This window comes from Chlorocebus sabaeus, chromosome 3 (assembly GCF_047675955.1).
Source record: "Chlorocebus sabaeus isolate Y175 chromosome 3, mChlSab1.0.hap1, whole genome shotgun sequence".
Classification (NCBI taxonomy): Eukaryota; Metazoa; Chordata; class Mammalia; order Primates; family Cercopithecidae; genus Chlorocebus; species Chlorocebus sabaeus.
Window position 1 is genome coordinate 5,685,609 of NC_132906.1, and position 19,293 is coordinate 5,704,901.

The 19,293-nt window shown below is 36.6% G+C and overlaps 1 protein-coding gene and 1 pseudogene across 7 annotated transcripts in view; both read left to right on the forward strand.

The window, feature by feature from the left end:
• The window catches only part of CDK8 (cyclin dependent kinase 8), a 210,003-nt gene that overhangs the window by 166,475 nt on the left and 24,235 nt on the right, over nt 1-19,293 (forward strand). The window lies entirely within an intron of this gene.
• LOC140710668 (neuronal regeneration-related protein pseudogene) lies at nt 9,380-9,998 on the forward strand (annotated as a pseudogene).

Below are 19,293 nucleotides of genomic sequence, written 5' to 3' on the forward strand. Positions count from 1 at the left end.
AAGCTGGACTACGGAATTTAGGGTTTTTCCTCTAGGTCGGTGATTTTTAAATTGCAGATTATAAGCCATAAACAAATCAGGAAATCACACGACACAGTTTTTGTTGTTGTTGTTGTTTTTAATGAATCAGAATGAGAGTGTATCATATATGTTAAGGGTAATTACTGTTTCATGAAACTTTTGACAAAATATACATATTTGTCGTTATTATCATGTAATATTAAATGTGTTACATAATATTAAATTTTCCTGTGGGCTGTGTTGAAAAAAGTTTGGAAGCCATTGTACTAGAAAATACTCAGCCCCAAATTATAGAACCTTAATGTTTTATGCAAACTTTTTGGCATTGATAATAAAATCATTTTGAATAGTGGTTAGGAGGGATTGTATAATGGTGGTAGAATTTCAGGAAAGTTTCACTTTCTTCCTTCTATACCTTTCAAATTGTTGGAATAGTTTGTAGTTAACGTACCTTATTGTTACAGTCAGAGGGAAAAAGTGTTTTAATCTGGATCATAAAACTGAAGAAAATGTTTATTTAATGTGTTGTTAAAACTCACATGTAATATTTATGTGGTTTAGTATATTTTATGTTGGTAAAGAGTGATTGTTATTTTTTAAAAACAGCCGTATATATATATACTTTCTTTCTTTTTAAAAAGAGGCATCAGTAAATTCTTTAGAAAAGAAAAACCAAGCAGAAAGGACCCTGAAATTACCCATAGACTGAAAGAGGCAGAGCAACAGTCATGGAACAGTGGGAAAGAGAGCAGTCTGCATTCTAGACCTCTGTTCTATTTTTCCTTATCTGTGCTGTAGTAGCTTCCCTGAAGTGAGAGTTGGGAACCTGTTAAGTCTGTTTAAAACAGAGCTTTTTGAGGGAAAAATGCTTTTGAGTTGTTAGGTTTAATTAATGCTCATGACTTGAGATTTGCTTTGTTTGTTGGGAACTCCAAGGATTTATTCTAATTGTAACTTACTTAATTGGGTAGCTAATAAAATACCTAAGATTGCAACCATAAAATTTAGGCTTGCAGATAAAACATGGGTTTGGTAACAACTGATTAAGGCAAATTTAAATGAGATTTGTATTAATTTTAGTTAACATTATGACTATTGTGCTTATTTTAAAGTATTCTTACTTAAATGACCAACTGGGCAATTTTTCTTCTGTAAACTGATTATAAACAACCCATATGGCTTTTAGGTATATGCCACGTTTGCTTAATTTTGCTACTGAGCATGCACAATGTACTGTTTTATTATTATTAAATAAAAAAGTGGCCCACTTCGTTTTATTAAATGTCAGAATTGCAAATAGCATATATGTTTATATGGGTAGGTTACAAGTTGATAAAAATATTATGTCATTTGGTTGCATATTACTTAGTCAAACATCTCACCAATCGAGAATGGTTATTCTAAATTATCAAGATTTTGTTTTAAATAGGGTTTCTTTAAGATGTTTTTCTGTGATCCTGGAAACTGACTTGAAGTAGAGGGTTATCTGAGTTTTTCTCCATTCATAACACAATTGATGTGATACATCATTATATATTTGACATAACTTCTCCCATTTTTATAAGCAAAATACACTATCATCCACAGCAGTGCATTTCCCAGAACCGGGACTGATATGGAGACAAGAACTTGTCATATCTCCGCCTGCATCTTACATAAGCTCTTACTTGATTTAATATGATATTAATGGTGACCCCTCAGTTTTTCTCTTTTGACCTTTAGACTTTCACATTAGCAAAACAAATATATTCATATCAGAATACCAGGAAATGGTTTTTCCAAAGAGAGTTTCAAAATACTCTGAATTATACTGTGAAAAAAACCATAAAAATTAATATCGCAGTCTAACTTTCTAGTAATAGAGTCAGGTTTTAGAGTTATTTTCCAGACTTCTGAAGATTTGCAAAAGTACCTGAATCTTTAAAGATGGAATATATTAGATAAGATTTTCTCTTAGCTAAAGCTGTTATATCTAAACCTATTTTAAGTCATTGGTGACCTTGTCCACATAAAGCTTTCATTAAATCTTTTTCAGTTTGGTGACCATATCTCTTTACTGGATACAAGCAAATGAGAAATGGTCAAATAAGAGAACAAAAGTAAGTCTTTCTGCAGAAAAAAGCACAAGCAGCGAACCATATTTCAAAATCAGCTCAACCCAGAAGTTCAAGATCTTGTGTACATTTTTATAAATGTTGTTCGAATCAACATACAGGAATTTTTTTTAAGATTTAATAAAATGAGAAGTTTCCTCAATACAAATAGATGTAAAATCAGTGACCGTTATTGAAGTAACTATTGAAAGAAATGTTCGTTTATTAAAGTCTCCTACTCCGCCAGTACAACTGGATTTTACCTTCGCTCTTAATAGTGATCACTTTGTTATATGACCTATGGCTATTTTTTATTAGTTAATTTATATATACCTTGCCTCCAGATTTTTATCTTACTAAAAGTATAGTACTCTTAAGTAGGTACGTATTCTGAAGATTCCTGTCTGTTCTCAAATAGATGGGTGAATTTCTAAAATCAATTTCTATTCTAATTTCCAGTCTTTTCAATCACAGACAGGCTTGTAATTCAGGTCAGTGTAGTTTAAGATACCTATTTAACAAAAATATAGAAGGTGGGAAGATAGACTGCTAATTTTTGAAAGCTCATTAGTTTAAACATCTGTTTATGTAAACGTCTTGAACCATTTGAAATAAAGGTCATTTTTTGTTTTCCCTAATTTCACAGACTAATAGGCCTTAAAGTTGGAAGGCATCTTAGCAGCAACAGACAATTCCAGTCTCTCAGCTGCTGTAGTAATTCTTGGTAATATCCGGGGCAGACAACCCGCCTGACGCTGGTTGAACACTTCCATCATGGCTAACTTTCTGTCTTACTAGAGTAAACTTACTGGTACACAGCTGTAATCCTTAGAATGCAGAGTCAGAAATTTGGAATTCCTAATACTCATCCTTTGGGCCCTCTCTTCCTTGATTGGTTTTCTGTTTTTTTCCTCCTTCTGGTTAACACTAGATGGTAAAATCAAATGTTGTCTGAAAAACAAACAAACAAAAACAAATGTCTGAACCTTGATGCTAAAGAGGGGCTAAGGGAAATCCAAAAATAAAAGGTAGAGTGAAATAAAGAACAACAAAATGAGAAATTCAGAAGAAAAATAGGAAAGGGTTGCGCATGGTAGGGAGTGATAGAAAATCTTGGGTTATGTATCCTTGAATAATGTTTTTTTTTAATCATCATGGGCCAAAGAGGAAAAATTAAGCCCCTGTTATAGTGGACCTGAGGTTTGTTTGAATCTTGGTTCTACCACTTAATTATGTTAGCATGGGAAGCCTTAACCTCTCTGTCACTTTTCTCAGCTATAAAATGGGGCCAGACCTATTTGTTTTTCCTTTGGGTAGAGATTGATGTGAAGACTGGCACATAGTAAATGTTCATTAAGTACATTTCACTTTTCAAGTCGCTCTGTGACTATTAAGTAAGTACATGAGAATTAAGAGCTTTATACATTTTGTTTACTCCTTTATCATCACTATCCAGAATGTCACACGGTGATTGGATGCCCATAAATAACTTAGTGAATGAATAAGTGGACTTTTTTTGTCAGCTCTTCCCTTCAAAACATCTCAGATCCAGCTATCGTGAGACCTTACTGTAACTCAAATTTGAATAAAGCACAATTGGCAATTGGTCCTTATCATCTGCCTGGTATTTTTTCTCAAAGAAGAGTCAACCGTAGTGCTTATTTTCAAGGACAGGAATCCATGAAAGGAAGGGCAGATTTGGCAGCGATTCTGGACTTCTAGCCCAGTGTCCCTGGATCAATCCAGTAAATCATTTGCCATCTAACAAGGAGATTTCAGAATATTCTGCTGCCAGAAAATGGATTTGGATTGCCCAGATGGGCATCGGGATTGCTAGTTGTAGAGATTCACCTTGTCCATTTCATTAATATCTATTTACCCTACCCGTAACTAGACCCCACATTTTACACAGTCAAATTTCTCAGACTCCAGTAATTGCCTCATGGCCTCACTTCTCACTGTTTCACCACTACTCTAATTCAGGCCACTTGGATTACTGCAGAAACTCCCCAGTGATCTTCCTCTCTTGTTGTCTTGTGTTTGTTTGATCTAATAACTGCAAACAAAATGATCTCTCTAAAAACTAAATCACATCATGTCATTCCCCTATTTAAAATTCCTCAATAACTTCCCACCTGGGAGACTGATATATTCAAAATCTTTCTTAAACACATCATACAGTATGATGTCTTTTTTCTGCAGTGAAAGCTGCACCATTGTTTTATGTACCACTAAGAAAGAAAACATGCTGCCAATTCACTGTCACACCACAGAGTATAATATAAGACATATCTGCTTTCAGAAATTCTAAGATTTAAAAAGAAAAGTATAAATTGGAATCCATGAAATGCATTTTCTTCTTGCCATATAGTAATAGTTAGGACTTACTCACTAATACATTGGCAAATATAATAGAAGTGACTTATTTCTGTCTTGAAGGAGAATTCTTAAGTTTCACTATTAGATATGATATTTACTCTGGGGTTTTGGTTAAATATAAGGTTAAAGATGTTCCCTTCTATGCCTGGTTAAGTTGTTTGTTTCTAAATCCATAATAGATAATGCTTTTTCTGCATCCTCTGGGATGATCATGTGATTATTGCCCTTAATCCATTAATGTGGTAAATTACATTCATATGGTTTTCTTTTGTTTTTAATGTTGAATCCTCCTTGCAGTGGGACCAACACTACTGTCAGGATTTTTTTTTTTTTTTTTTTCATTTACTGGTAGATTCCCCTTGCTAATACTTTGCTTTGTCTTTTTTCACAAATAAGTTTGGTCGGTAGTCTTCTGTTTATATATTACCTTTATCCTGTTTTGTTATCATGATTATATTAGCCTCAGAAGACACTTTTAGTCTCTGGAATAGTTTGTATAATATAGGAATTATTTGTTCCTTGAAAGTTAGTAAAAGTCAGCCAGGCTCGGCAGCTCATGCCTGTAATCCCAGCACTTTGGGAGGCCGAGGTGGGAGGATTGCTTGAGCCCTGGAGTTCAAGACCAGCCTGGGCAACATGGTGAAATGCCATCTCTACAAAAAAAACCAAAAAAATGCAGAAATTAGCCAGGCGTGGTGATGCAGGCCTGTGGTCTCAGCTACTCAGGAGGCTGAAGTGGGAGGATCATTGATCCCGGGAGGCTAAAGTTGTGGTGAGGCAAGATCACACCACCGCACTCCAGCCTGGGTGACAGAGTGAGACCCTGTTTCAAAAAAAAAAGAAGTCCGTCTGTAAAACTCTTATTCTGGTGCACTGAACTGAGGTTGGATGATTGATTTTTGTTTTTTGGGTATTTTTTTTTTTTTTTTTTTTTTGAGACAGAGTCTCGCTCTGTCACCCAGGCTGCTGGAGTGCAGTGGCGTGATCTCCAGTCACTGCAAGCAGTGCCTCCTGGGTTCACGCCATTCTCTTACCTCAGCCTCCTGAGTAGCTGGGACTATAGGCGCCTGCCACCACGCCTGGCTAATTTTTTTTTTTTTTTGTATTTTTAGTAGAGATGGGATTTCACCATGTTAGCCAGGATGGTCTCAATCTCCTGACCTTGTGATCCACCCGGCTCAGCTCCCAAAGTGCTGGGATTACAGGCGTGAGCCACCGTACTCGGTCGGTTGAACGACTTTTGACTATCATTTCAATTTCTTTAGTAATTTATTACGCTATTTAGATGTTCTATGGAACTTGGATTAAGTGAGCATTTTAAAATAAAGTACAAATTACCACAATTGGCCCTAGAAAAGCTCAATAAATAGTAACTGTGGAAGAAAGACATTTGCCACAGGACTACCTCTAAGAAATGTACAAAATGCAGATAGTTTCACTGTTGCTTCCAACCCTCACACAAATAATCCTACATTATGTAAATTGTTCTAGAGTTGTGTAAAAGAAGAAACATTTCCTTAATAACTTTATAGGAAGAAAGCATAACACTGACATAGAACCTGATAAAGAAAATGCCTACAACCCTAAACCATTATCATCTGTAAATATTTATGCATATGTCTTAAATAAAACATTAGCAAATAAGTTCCGGGTGAACTTAAGGTCTAAGTCAGTGAAGTGCATTTTAAGAATGTGTGGATGATTCCATATTTGGAAACCTCTTAACAAAATTCATCTTATTAATAGTGCAGAGTAGATAACCTTATGATTATCTTAGTAGTCATAAATAAAACACAAAATTCAATATTTGGTGAACATCAGCGTTCATTTCTGGTTGAAATTCTTAATAAAATAAGAAAAGGAAACTTCCAAGCATCGAAAGTATATATCCCCTGTTTCATCTTGTATCCCAAATCAGCAGCTTTTATATACTTCTAATGTTCTAGCACCACTGTTATTTAACAGTGTTCTGAAACAGTTCTGGCTCAGAAATAAACAGTCATGATACGGGATTGATTAAGTAAAACAGGACAAATGCAGTAGTGCTATCCAACTGCTAAACCAATTTCTATATGTATACAGAGAGAGGCCAAGAGATTTATTTACTGTTGAGTAAACAAAAACAGGAATCAAAAGAGCCTTGATAAGATGTTTATATTACATGTAAAAAATGTAGATTCAGAGAAATCTGGAACTGTGTCCAACAAAATGTTTATAATGATCTAACTTTGTGAGGTAGGATTTCAGGTAAATTTCACTTTCTGTATGCTTTTCTATCTTTTGATCTTCTATAAGAAATGTTTATTTTTGTTTAATTTTTTAAGAAATGTTGCCAATAGCTTTAAGGCATAGACTAGAAGCTAGAAACTGATCATAGACAATTAGTGGCATCTCATGGGAGGTATAGAAAGTTCATCTTGCGGGTCTTATTCAATCATGCATGAGTCCCATCCCCTGAACCCCCAGCCCCAGAAGTTTTTACTTAAGAATCACTGCAGTAGTGAATCATTGTTAACAGATTATAGTGTGAGCTGCCATCTTAATTTTCATTATAATGTATTTAGGACTTTTATATATCAAGCATCTTGTTAAAGCCTTTCATGTAAGTCACTTGTAGTCTGCCTGACAACATTAGATTGTCATTATTTTTATCCATATTTTTATAGGTGAAGAAATGGAGGCTAAGGTTACATAACTAATAGCTAGCGGCATTCCTGTTTTTTTCAGCTTCATTCTTAATCACCTAACTGTATTTCCTCATCTTCTGAAGAAATCCATCATATTCCTCAATATTTAGGGGAGAAGAAAGTTGGTGAACTACCAGTCTGAAGTCTCCTGTGTCTTCTGAATATAGAAGTTATCATCATAGTATCAGATACAGTTTATTTCAAAAGACTGAAACATATTTTATTATAGCAGAAGGATTAAAGTAGTGAAAATACAGCAGAGAACTAATAGTCTCTTCAGTTTGCCAATTGTACAAAAAGAAATAGAAATAAGTGTACCCTGACTTTTTTTTTTGAGACGGAGTCTCTCCCTGTTGCCCATGCTGGAGTACAATGGCACGATCTCGGCTCACTGCAACCTCCACCTCCCAAGTTCAAGTGATTCTCCTGCCTCAGCCTCCTGAGCAGCTGGCATTATAGGCTCACACCACCATGCCCAGCTAATTTTTTGTATTTTTAGTAGAGATAGGGTTTCACCATGTTGGTCAGGCTGGTCTCAAACTCCTGACCTCAAGTGATCCACCCGCCTCTGCCTCCCAAAGTCCTGGGATACAGGCATGAGCTACAGCTACTGTGCCCAGCCACACCTTGACATTTTCTATCAGATAATGACAAAAATTTTTAAATAATGAGCAAAAATTATAGATTACAGCAATGTAATTTAATAGGTTATGTAAGAGAGTATATTTTTCAAATAACCACTCAAAAATGTGTGTGTCTAGGAAAGTTCAGTGTGTACTAGAAATAAAGATATGCATGGTAAGTAATGACAAAGGCACAAGTCTATATTAATCTCAGAACATAATAATAGAAAACTAAAAATTTTATTGTTAGCATAAGTTGAAAAATGTGCTATTTAATACAGAGTTTGAAAGTAGAGACTCTTGAGTGAAATGTATATATTCATTGCAAATTAAAACACCCCAATATTAGAATAATGTGGAATTGTACAAATCGGCAGAAACATATTGCTTTAAACCAGTTGTTTGAAAGGCACATTAAAACAGAAAAACTTTCTGAACATATTAGAAAAAGAAATAATAATAGATCATAAAAGCCATTTAGAAAAACACCAAGACTAACCACAAGTCAGACCACAAATGATGTAGTTAATTTAATATACATGTACACAGTTTGTGTGTATAAACATGTATTTTTTTAAAGTTGAATTTTATTAGTAAAGTTATACATTGAAATGTAGGAGATGCCATTTCTCCCATTAAGTGGTAGTGCTCCGTTGTTGACAGTGCACTGACAGTATAATGCAGCAGTTCAGAGGGCGGATTCTGGACCCACACTCCCTGTATTTGAACCCTAGCTCTGCTACTGATGAGCCAGTATGAACTGCTGATATGAACTCTCAGTTCAGCTGAGGCCTTTCTGGCCTTAGTCATCTCATCTGTAAAATTAATCTGTGTAGAGGACTTGGCACATAACTAACATTCATGTTGTTGTCAAACCATTAACTCCCTTCTTTAAAACTCTTCAATGAAATTTCCTTTTAAAGATGAAAGGAGCATTTTTTCTGCAACTAGACCCTGCACTGTCTGGCCCCCACCTATCTTTGCAACCACATTTCCTACCAGTGTTCCCCTGTGAATTGTGCCATACCCACAAATGCCTTCTTGAATAAACCCAGGTTTATTCAAGAATAAAACCAGGTATCTGCCACTTCAGAGCCTTCTTGTTTTAACTTCTGTTTGAAAAGTTCTTTTGTCCACACCTGCTTAGGTACCACATACATAAGTAACCCTTTCCTCTGGCTAGTTCCTTCTCATCCTTCAATCCTTAAACGTCGCCTCAGAGAGACCTTCCCTCACCATCCTGTACACACTAGTGCCCCCATTATTCTAATTCTCTTTTTCTTTCATTGTACTGATCATAATTGGTAGGTTTTTCTAAACATGTATTTGTTTGCATTTTCTAATGTCTGTCTTCCTTATGTGATAGATTAGTCTGTTTTGTTACCCACTATGACACGCCAAGAATGGTACCTGATACATAATTGGCCTTTGCTGTGTTGGATGAATGAAGGAACACTAACTGCTGGGACATAATTACAGCCTTTCTAGAAAGCAATAATTACCAAGAATTTTTTTAAAAAATCATTCCTTTTGATATAACAATCTTTTAACAAACTTTCTTAAAGATATTACAAAGAGCGGTGCAGTGGGGGCAGCACGGCGAGCAGGGCGCCTGGGGTGCAGGTGCAGGGTGTCGGGGCGTGTGCGCCTCTTGGCCGCTCGCCGACGGGGCCCCGAGCCACCGATTCCTGCCGAGTGTAGAGAGGAGACAGAGTGAACAGGGAGCAGGGCTTTTTTCTGTTGGTCTCCCTGGACTGAAGAGAGGGAGAATAGAAGCCCAAGACTAAGATTCTCAAAATGGTTTATTATCCAGAACTCTTTGTCTGGGTCAGTCAAGAACCATTTCCAAACAAGAACATGGAAGGAAGGCTTCCTAAGGGAAGATTTCCTGTCCCAAAGAAGTGAACCGCAAGAAGAACAATGAGACAAACGCTGCCTCCCTGACTCCACTGGGCAGCAGTGAGCTCCGCTCCCCCAGAATCAGTTACCTCCCCTTTTTTTAATCGTAACACCTCCATTTGTATTACATACGGTGTATGGGTATTGATGAGGTCATGGTATCATATATGGGATTTTTTTCTGTGTAAATCATCAAGTATAAGAAGAAACTATGGGACTCTAAGCCTTGCTTTAGAGAATTTACCGTGGACAAATAGGTATCATCAACCCAGTTTTTAATCATTCTGACTCAGGTGAAAATGCTCAGAATTTCACACTGTGAATCCACGTTTCCAACCCTGACAGGTGGGCCTTCAGCCTGGTTCGCTATAACAGTGTCTTCCACAGCTCAAACTCCCACCGCGCTCACACAGCCAGTCCACTCCTGCCTTTTCACTCACACAGCTCCCGACTGCTTCTTGCAGAGGCTGAGAGTCCCCCCTTTTTTTTCATTTAGATGTAACAAACCTAGTAGTTTATGTTCATCAGTTGTTTGTATAGCTCTTTATTTTATCCATGTACTCTTTTGATGTACAGAAGTAGTTTGAAACTCATTGTTTCCTTGTGGTAAGTGACTCAGATGCTGCCACAGGTCCTGAGACACTGATGGGTGGTGCTATTTTGGACTTTCAACATGCTCCTTGGCGAGGTGGCGCCGATGGAATTATTTTTTATTTCCATCTTCTAAGAAGGTGTTGGTACTCTGTTTCCCTGAATGTTGTTCTCTAAACTGGACTGACTTGTTTTCCTTGTGTCTTCAGCGTGGCTTTCTTCCTCAGTGTGGCAGGTTGAGCGACTGCTACCAGAGCGTGAGAGACGATTGTCTCGTTGGCTGGCACTCACGGACGTGCAGTCACGGTAGCGGGAGCAATCACAAAACTGTAATTTACTTACCAAATCTCTTCCTTTCCGTAGCCTCGCCTGCCTGCCTTAGAGAAAGAAAAGCAATAATTTTACAGGCATTTTGAGGTGTCTCTTTGGGTTCTTTCTGTTTGAAAGGATATTTGTGGAAAAAAAGAGCAAAACCTTTTTAAATAAATTCCCCCTGAAAAAACCCAAAACACTGGCATCTGAGTAGGAATATGAAAATGACACCTTTTCCAAATATTAAATTGGAAAACAATGTCTTTACAAAATCATAATGCTTTTTTAAAAGGCAGAGCACTCTTTTTTTGGCAATTTTGATAAGCCAGGTGTAGATTTACATTTTTGTCCTTGCTCCCAACGAAATGGATAAACAAAAATAAAATACTATCTACTCATGGAATGTTGTTGTGTTAGCCAGTCTGAAAGCCCACCTTAATTTTTATATAACTGTCTTTTAGCTCTTCTTTTGACAGAGCTGACCTTGTTCTGAACTGTTTCGCTTCTGACTGTTAAACACCAATGACGCACGCACTGCACTTCTTCGTTTTCTTCTTGCTCCCCCATTGGCCTGAGTTTCTTGTGTATTCCTCCGCTCCCTCCTTCGTTAGAATAGGTATATCAGCTGTGTAAATAGAGCAAGAAAACAGTATTCTGCATCTGTGGCATTTATGTAGAGTTGCAGTTGTGTACTGCTGAAAATGCAGGCTTTTGTAACAATGTGATCTTTACTGATGCACTCATGACAAGTACCCAATGTATTTTAGGTATTTTAGTAGTATTTGTTTAATAAATATGCAAGCTGTAAAAAAAAAAAAAAAAAAGATATTACAAAGAATGGTGCAATGGCCATCACAGAACTGATGGTACTAATTACAAATTATAAAATATTTACATGTCTAACCACTAGAGAATAGTTTCATTGAGTGAATTATGACACACACAAAAGGTGAACTGTTATGTAGTCATTAAAAATTTTTTTTGGTAAGTTTAATGTTTCAGTGTTACAGACAAAAGCAGACTATAAAATAGTGAATATAAATTACAGTGTAAATATATTAACAAAAGAATTTATCAAAAAGTAAATTTGAGTAGCTAATTGTATTTTCTTAATTGTATTTGAAAATTAACTTTCCTACAAAAGCACGTGTTATGTTCTAGAGGAGAAAAAAGATTCTGAGTGTTTTTTTAAGTATCAGATGTGTTAAAAAAATTTCATGAATCGACCTGGTGCGGTGGCTCACGCCTGTCATCCCAGCACTTTGGGAGGCCGAGGCGGGTGGATCACGAGGTCAGGAGATCCAGATGATCCTGGCTAAAATGGTGAAACCCCGTCTCTAGTGAAAAAAAAAAAAAAATACAAAAAATTAGCCGGGTGTGGTGGCGAGTGCCTGTAGTCCCAGCTACTCGGGAGGCTGAGGCAGGAAAATGGCGTGAACCCAGGAGGCGGAGCTTGCAGTGAGCGGAGATCATGCCACTGCACTCCAGCCTGGGAGACAGAGCGAGACTCTGTCTCAAAAAAAAAATTCATGAACAGATTCATGCTATTATGAGAACTTATAAGAATCTAGAAGCTATTTCACAATAAAGAAGGGCCTTGCTCGTTATCATCAGTAAGTAGAGAGAAGAATTTTCTTGCTTTAATTAAATTTTTGTTATTACTTGTATATTAAACTATTTTCTAGCCCATATGGATCATAGTATATTAAATGCGTATAAGAAACTTAGCATATTTAGTCCAGCTACAGCAGGTGGTAAATTCCTATTTAAGAATTGACATATATCGCTAAAGATGTGATAAATAGGCTGAATATAAAAGCTCTTGTAAAAACACTCTTATAGAATGTGAAATGTAAATATAAGATTTAGTAGCAAGAAAAAAGCAGTATATTAGGAAAATGGCAAAAATAATTTAATATACCTTTACTATCTAGAATATAGAGAATCAATATGAGTATGTTAGTTTAATAACAAAAGTCTTGTCAATAAAACAAAACTACACAGTAAGTCATAACATATGATTACCAATGAAAGGTATGCAAATTAAAATATGTTACATTATATATCAAGCTAATAAAATTATGTGATGTAGATATGAGATGTACATTGCTTTTGGTTTTACAGATTGATTTTATTATACTTGATGGTGTTATTTCTATAAATGATAATGTTAAATTTACAAAATCTGTTAATACGTATCAAAAAACCTTAAAAATGTTTATAATCTTTACCCAGCAATTTTAGGAATTTTTGATAGATGCATGCAGAAATGTTTTCAAGGCATTTTTTTTTTTTAATTTAAGGATCTAGGAACAACCTCCTTAATGTTTAATAGGAAGTGAGCTATATAAATTATGGTAAATCCATGTCAGAAAGGTAATTTTGTAAAGATTCTATCAGAAGAGTAATTTCCAGATTAAAATTTTAGTGATATAATACTAAATGAGAAGGATGCAAACAGTATATTTAGTTTGATACCTTTTAAATTTTATAAGGAGAAAAAAAGACAAAAAGATTACTCCAGAATGTTTAAAGTGATCATTGTTAGTTCAGAGATCATAGATGATTTTGTTTTCATTGTGCTTTTCTCCATTGTATGAATTTTATCCATTGAGCATGTATTACCTTTGAAGCTTAGAAAACAAAACACAAAAGTCTCTTGAAAACCCAAGGTGTACTATGTTTTGGAGTCGATGAAGAGAGGATGGTGCCCAGCTTCACTGCCTGCTCACTGTCCAGGCTCACCAAAAGATAGCCCTATCACTCTTAAGATATAGACACCCTTTTATATTGCAAATGGCAATGCAAAATGATTCAACACCTGGAGAAGTAAATTTGATGATACATAACAAATCTACCTAGGCATGTATCTTTCCACACAGTGAATTCTGCTTTTAGGAATTTGTCCTAAAAATATACCACAATAGTGTAAACATATATGCACAAAGTTAGCTCATTGCAGCATTGTTTCTTAATTACAAGATATTGGAAACTACTTAAGCATGCAAGCATATGACACTGAGTAAACTATGATATAAAATATGCACATAATGGAGCATCTGTGGCTGTAGAACGGAATGAAAATGTCTGTAAACGGATAAAATATGATTTATAGGGGATATTATTACCTTTAAAAAGTTTTTAATAGTCCAGGTTTAGAACAGTAAATCTGTTAGCATGATTTGATCTGATAATTCTACTTTTGAGATTTTATCCCAAGGAAATTATATGGTGCATGTATCAGGGCTTTGGGGGATGGGCAGGGAGCATAATTTTACACTGGCAATGGGAATATCATTAGGGTTACTGCCAAAAGTAGGGGGTGGGAGTGGCATAACCAAGTGTCTGTTAATAGAAGAATACCGTATAGTTAGTAAAAGTAATACACAAACATCTAGATTTGTCAAGGAACTAATACTTGGGAAGATAGTACACAAAGCAAAGTCAGTTTTGGTATATTACCAAATCTATAAATTAGCATTGTTTAGAATAATAATTGGAGTTAGAGTGATTTTCAGATTTGAATGTAAGTTATGTTCACTTTTTAAATAAATCAAGTTAAATTCATAATAATGAAAGAAAGGAACTATTTTGAAAGCTAAAAGTTTTTTGATACTATCTCTGCGCCTTGATACTTCTCCTTTTAAGATGCATTTGGTCTCCTTGATGTTATTCAGCCTTCTAGCCTTCAACTTAGTTATCTCTTTTTTCTTACTCGACTCATTAGAATTTGTTTAAACTGTTACAAAATTTTACAGCTTTGCAAAAATGCAATTAATGAATCAGATATGAAAAGATCCATTTCTATCTATTAAAAAAATACATATATTAATATGTGTACACATTCTTTATTAGAAATAAGTTGTATCTGTGCCCAGAAATTGAAAAGTGTATTTGTATTGCCATGCAGTTTGTGTACTGTACATCCATGTTGCATTGTTAAGGAAGTAATATTACCTGTGCTAGGCTCTGCTACAAGAAGTAAATGATCTTTGTGTCAGTGAAAATAGAAGGTTCTGTCCCATATTGATCTCTTAGCACTTAAACTACTGTGCTATGCCTCAGTTGCCTAAAGTAGGCAGCTTAAGAATTTTGTAATTTAAAAACTCAAAACCCCATAATATCTGCAGAAAAAGAAAAAAAAAAAGAAAACCTTGGATTTTAAGGATACTAATTTAAAACTAATCTGAACAATGTTTATTATTTTAAATACTTTTGATGATAGACCATTGATGAAAGACCATTTTAGTTTAACTTGTTCTTAACAGGAATAGACGAAATAGGGTTACTAGAATGGATTGGAGGAAAATATGAGGGAGTTATAAAAAGAAAATGCTATTTTTTATTAGCACTATTACTCTTGTGAAGTTCTTGTTTTATAAAATACCTTGATTTGCATTGAAGATGACAGTCAAAGAACCCCTTTCATTCCCCCTGAAATGGGACTTCTTAGGTAAATCAAAAACTAGTTAATATCCCTATGATTTTTGAGTACTGCCAGTGTGTGGCACATTCTGAGTGCTCTCTTTATCTCTCAACAGAGGGTGCAGCCCCAGCTCTATGGCTTTTGCATGCAAGATCTCAGTGAGTCCTGGAGGCACTCTGTTTCTCAGATGCCAGGCAGCCACATCTGTGAAGCTCTCCCTTTCCTGAATTTATCTCACCCATTTAGTCTAGACTATGACCTCTTAGAGGGCAGGAACTGTTTGTTTGTGTCTCTGTTGATCCTCAGTGCCTCTTAATTCAGTAAACATAAGAATGAATGTATAGTATTTGAACTGTTTACCATAGAGGATGAAGTTAGGTGTTTAACATTCATGTTGTTTTTATCAGGAAACAGAATTGGTTAAGAATTCTATGCTTTTTTTCCAATTTAAACAGAGGAAGGCAAGAAACAACTCTACTACAAGTGGATAATTTCTCCTTGAGCTTAAAGGTGTTCAGCAGTAATACTGGAGTAAACTTTAGTATTAGAGGTAAAAAATTCATACCCCTGAAAAAAAAGATGAAAAACTGTATTATAAAGATATCATCACTGGATTTCCAGATTTATCTCTATCACTTAACTCCTTAGAAGATTTCAGTAAAACAGTTTCTAAAACTTACTGAATATGTGTCTATTTAAGACTTTGCTGCCTGCTTTTGAATCTCATAGGACTTTTGAAATGTAAGATATGTGTCAGTCACTCCCTTCAGTGTGTATTGTACGAAATAATCATAGAGTAACTAGAAAGTTTACCACCAGGCTGTGTTATTTACACATTTGTGGAAGTTTAATTCTGGACAGATGACAGAGAAAAGCACTGACGATACAGTTTCTTATGGATCGTCGTCGTCTGTTAATGGAGAGATCCATCAAGAATCAACTTTTCCTGTTGACTCAAAATCTCCAATTTGCCTTCATACATTAGTAAATATCTGAAGACTTCATTTCACCCCTAGAATAAAGTTATTGCCGTTAGCTTGGCAGATGTGCCACCATTCTCCACTTCCTATGTCAGATAACTCTGATAAATGCTGGCATTTTCTTTCTCAACCCAGTCCTTGTCCTTGTTCAAGATAGAGCTTTTTGAATTCTTTATTTTTCCATCAGAGTTGGCTCCTAAAACGAAAGCTATTTGCTATCATTGATGTATGCCAAAATCACTGGTGCACTCTCCTCCAGCATGACAGATGCTGGAGAACAGAAAGCTGCTGCCAGGATGGTTGTCCCTGCAATACAAACATCTGCTTTAGGAAATATCAATGAGTTTTTTGGGAGTGCAGCAGCAAAAACAAGAAGAAAAGCCTGGGATACATAAAACAACAATTAGATAAGGGAACCCATTGCTTCAAACAGTAGTATCTCATTGATTTATATCATTTTTCAGCTGGCAATCAAGGATGATCTATCATTATTTTTGTGCATGGCTTTGCTGTACTTGAAGATGTTGCCATGATATTATAATTTAAATCATGTAGGATTTCTGATCTCCATGGCAACAAATACAGTTTAATGGAGTATATGCCTCATCAGAATGTCACCAGAAAAGTTCTATATGTTCTTTTAAGGTGATTATGTTTGATAGCATATAAAAGATCAGAGATTATTTACCAGAGTTACCTCTAATCACTTCATGTAAAGTTTTGGTGCTAGAGCTTAAAAACTTGCTACCAAATTCTGCTACTGATAGACAAGGAAGAAAAGGAACCAAGAAATTAGTTTTTTGGGCGAGTAGAATATTGTTTCAAGATGGCACTAAGTACTAAAACAAAAAGTATTCATCAAGTCTTTCGAAGTCTTAATACTGACTAAAAAACAAAACAGAACCCGTGACAGGGCCTTTCCTGTGTTTTTCTCTTGAGATTCCCATTAGATCACATTCAGAAGAGAAGAGATTTAGAGTTTGATTTGTCTACTAAATCATACTATCATTCCCTGGGGCATATGCAGTGCTAATGGAAAGTAACATAAGGAGGGACCCATCATTTCTAAATAGTGCCATTACAACAACACTTAAGACCATTGGCTTTTGTTTATGACTATACCATGCCCAAACGGAATCAGAATTCACTTAAGAGAGAGTGTTGGGATAAAAGTGAGATGCTGGTAAGGTGGAATCTGCTTCAGATGGCGCAGTAGGCAGTGAGTTACCTAGCAAAGTAGTTTTTTAATTATTAACTGGAGCTTGGACCCCAAACTCTAATACTAGGTTGGACCTTGACAAAGATACTATTTATCCTCTCACCAGTGGTCAAACTTAAGATTTAGAACTCGACCAGTCCAGTAAGTCTAGAATAAAAGAAACCTGAAATGAAAGGCAAGAGAGGGATTTTCCCCATCGTCGAGTGCCAAGCCAATACCATCCATCCCAGGGCTTTTCAGAACTGTGTCCCAGCTGCTGAATGAGTAAGAAAATGTGTTTAAAAAGAGGGAAGGAGAAAAAAAGATGGTGTGAGATCTTTTCCACTCCATCTCCGATGGACAGAGGAGAGACGTGTGCACGTATTCACTGTGCTTTTGCCAGATATGGAGAGAGTCTTTTAGGATTGAATACTCCAGTGTTAGAAAAGTCAGTCACGGCAATCTAATCAGCTTGTACCTCTGGAGAAGGTAGTGGGATTTGGGGTAGGGTAAAGGAGGCCTGGGTGGTAAAAGGGACTTTTTTAACTGTGTGCAGCTTTATAGTTTGAATTGTTTAATTGAGAAAATGTCTGTGTATTACTTCTGTCATTAAGGGAGAGGGGAAAAATCCAATTTCAGAGCAGAAGAAAGCTTAGGGACAAAAAACGGCATAGCAATGACATAGTTGTGAAAGGTTGCAGTCTATTCAAATAATGGCAAAAACATGAAAACAGGCAGCAGGAGCAGTGGGAAGCAGGGAAGGCAGGGCTGCCGATAATGGGAAGCATCCCGTGATAAGGACTGGACCTCATGCAGGGGTGGGGGAGGACCAATCAAAGTTAAAGTAGAAGTAGGTGTTCTTTTTTTATAGACGGAGTCTCACTCTGTCACACAGGCTGGAGTGCAATGTCCTGGTCTCAGCTCACTGCAACCTCCGCCTCCCAGGTTCAAGTGATTCTCCTGCCTCAGCCTCCCGAGTAGCTGGGATCACAGGCAGACACCACCACGCCCAGCTAATTTTTGTATTTTTCAGTAGACTTGGGGTTTCGTCATGTTGTCCAGGCTGATCTCGAACCCCTGACCTCAGGTGACCTGCCCGCCTTGGCTTCTTGAAGTGCTGACATTACAGGCGTGAGCCCCCGTGCCTGGCCTGTTTTTGTTTTTGTTTTTTTGAGATGGAGTCTCACTCTGTTGCCCAGGCTGGAGTGCAGTGGCGCGATCTCGGCTCACTGCAGCCTCCGCCTCCCAGGCTCAAGCGAGTCTCCCACCTCAGCAGGAACTACAGGCATGTGTCACCACGCCTGGCTAATTTTTTAAAAATTTTTTTGTTGAGGTGGGTCATACTGTGTTGCCCAGGCTGGCCTTGAGCTCCTGGACTCTAGCAGCCCTGCCACCTCATCCTCCCAAAGTGCTGGCATTATAGGCGTGAGCCACTGCACCCAACCAAAATAATATTTTAATCATAATCGTAAAACATAGTGAAAGCAAAGACGTTTTTGAAAAGGCTCATTCATACCTCTATCGCTCTACACTTTTATTCTTCTAGTCCTTATTCACAGGAATGTTTTTTTTTTTTGCCTAGTTCTAATCACAATCTATATATCATTTTGTGTTCTGCTGTTTTTACCTAGTCTTGTAATAATTTTCGATGTGGAAGGTGGAAGGTTCTGAGCAAGAGAGTGACATAATCAGACTTGTCTTTTATGAAAATGACCCTGGCAGCAGAAGTGAAGATGAATTTGAGGGAAGAGATTCAAAATGGGATTAAAGAGTAGGGAGTGTATTCAACAGGTGTTTGTATTCAACAGGTGTTTAGGGAGTCCTGCTCTGAAGAACCATGAGAGGAGAGTTCTAGCATAAACATGGAAGTTTCTTCCTGAGTCCACATTGTGAATTGGGAGCAAGCCTTTTCCCCTTAGCCAAATAGAAATGCTGCCTGATTCCCTTTGGAAAGCCTTTCTCTGCCTTCAACAGTTTGCACTATCTCAGAAATCTGGTTTCTCTCTGAAATTGGCTGGGCCCTAAGAGACCACAGAGACTTAACCAGTGTTGACTGATTACCGTGGTGCATGAAAACAATTTTA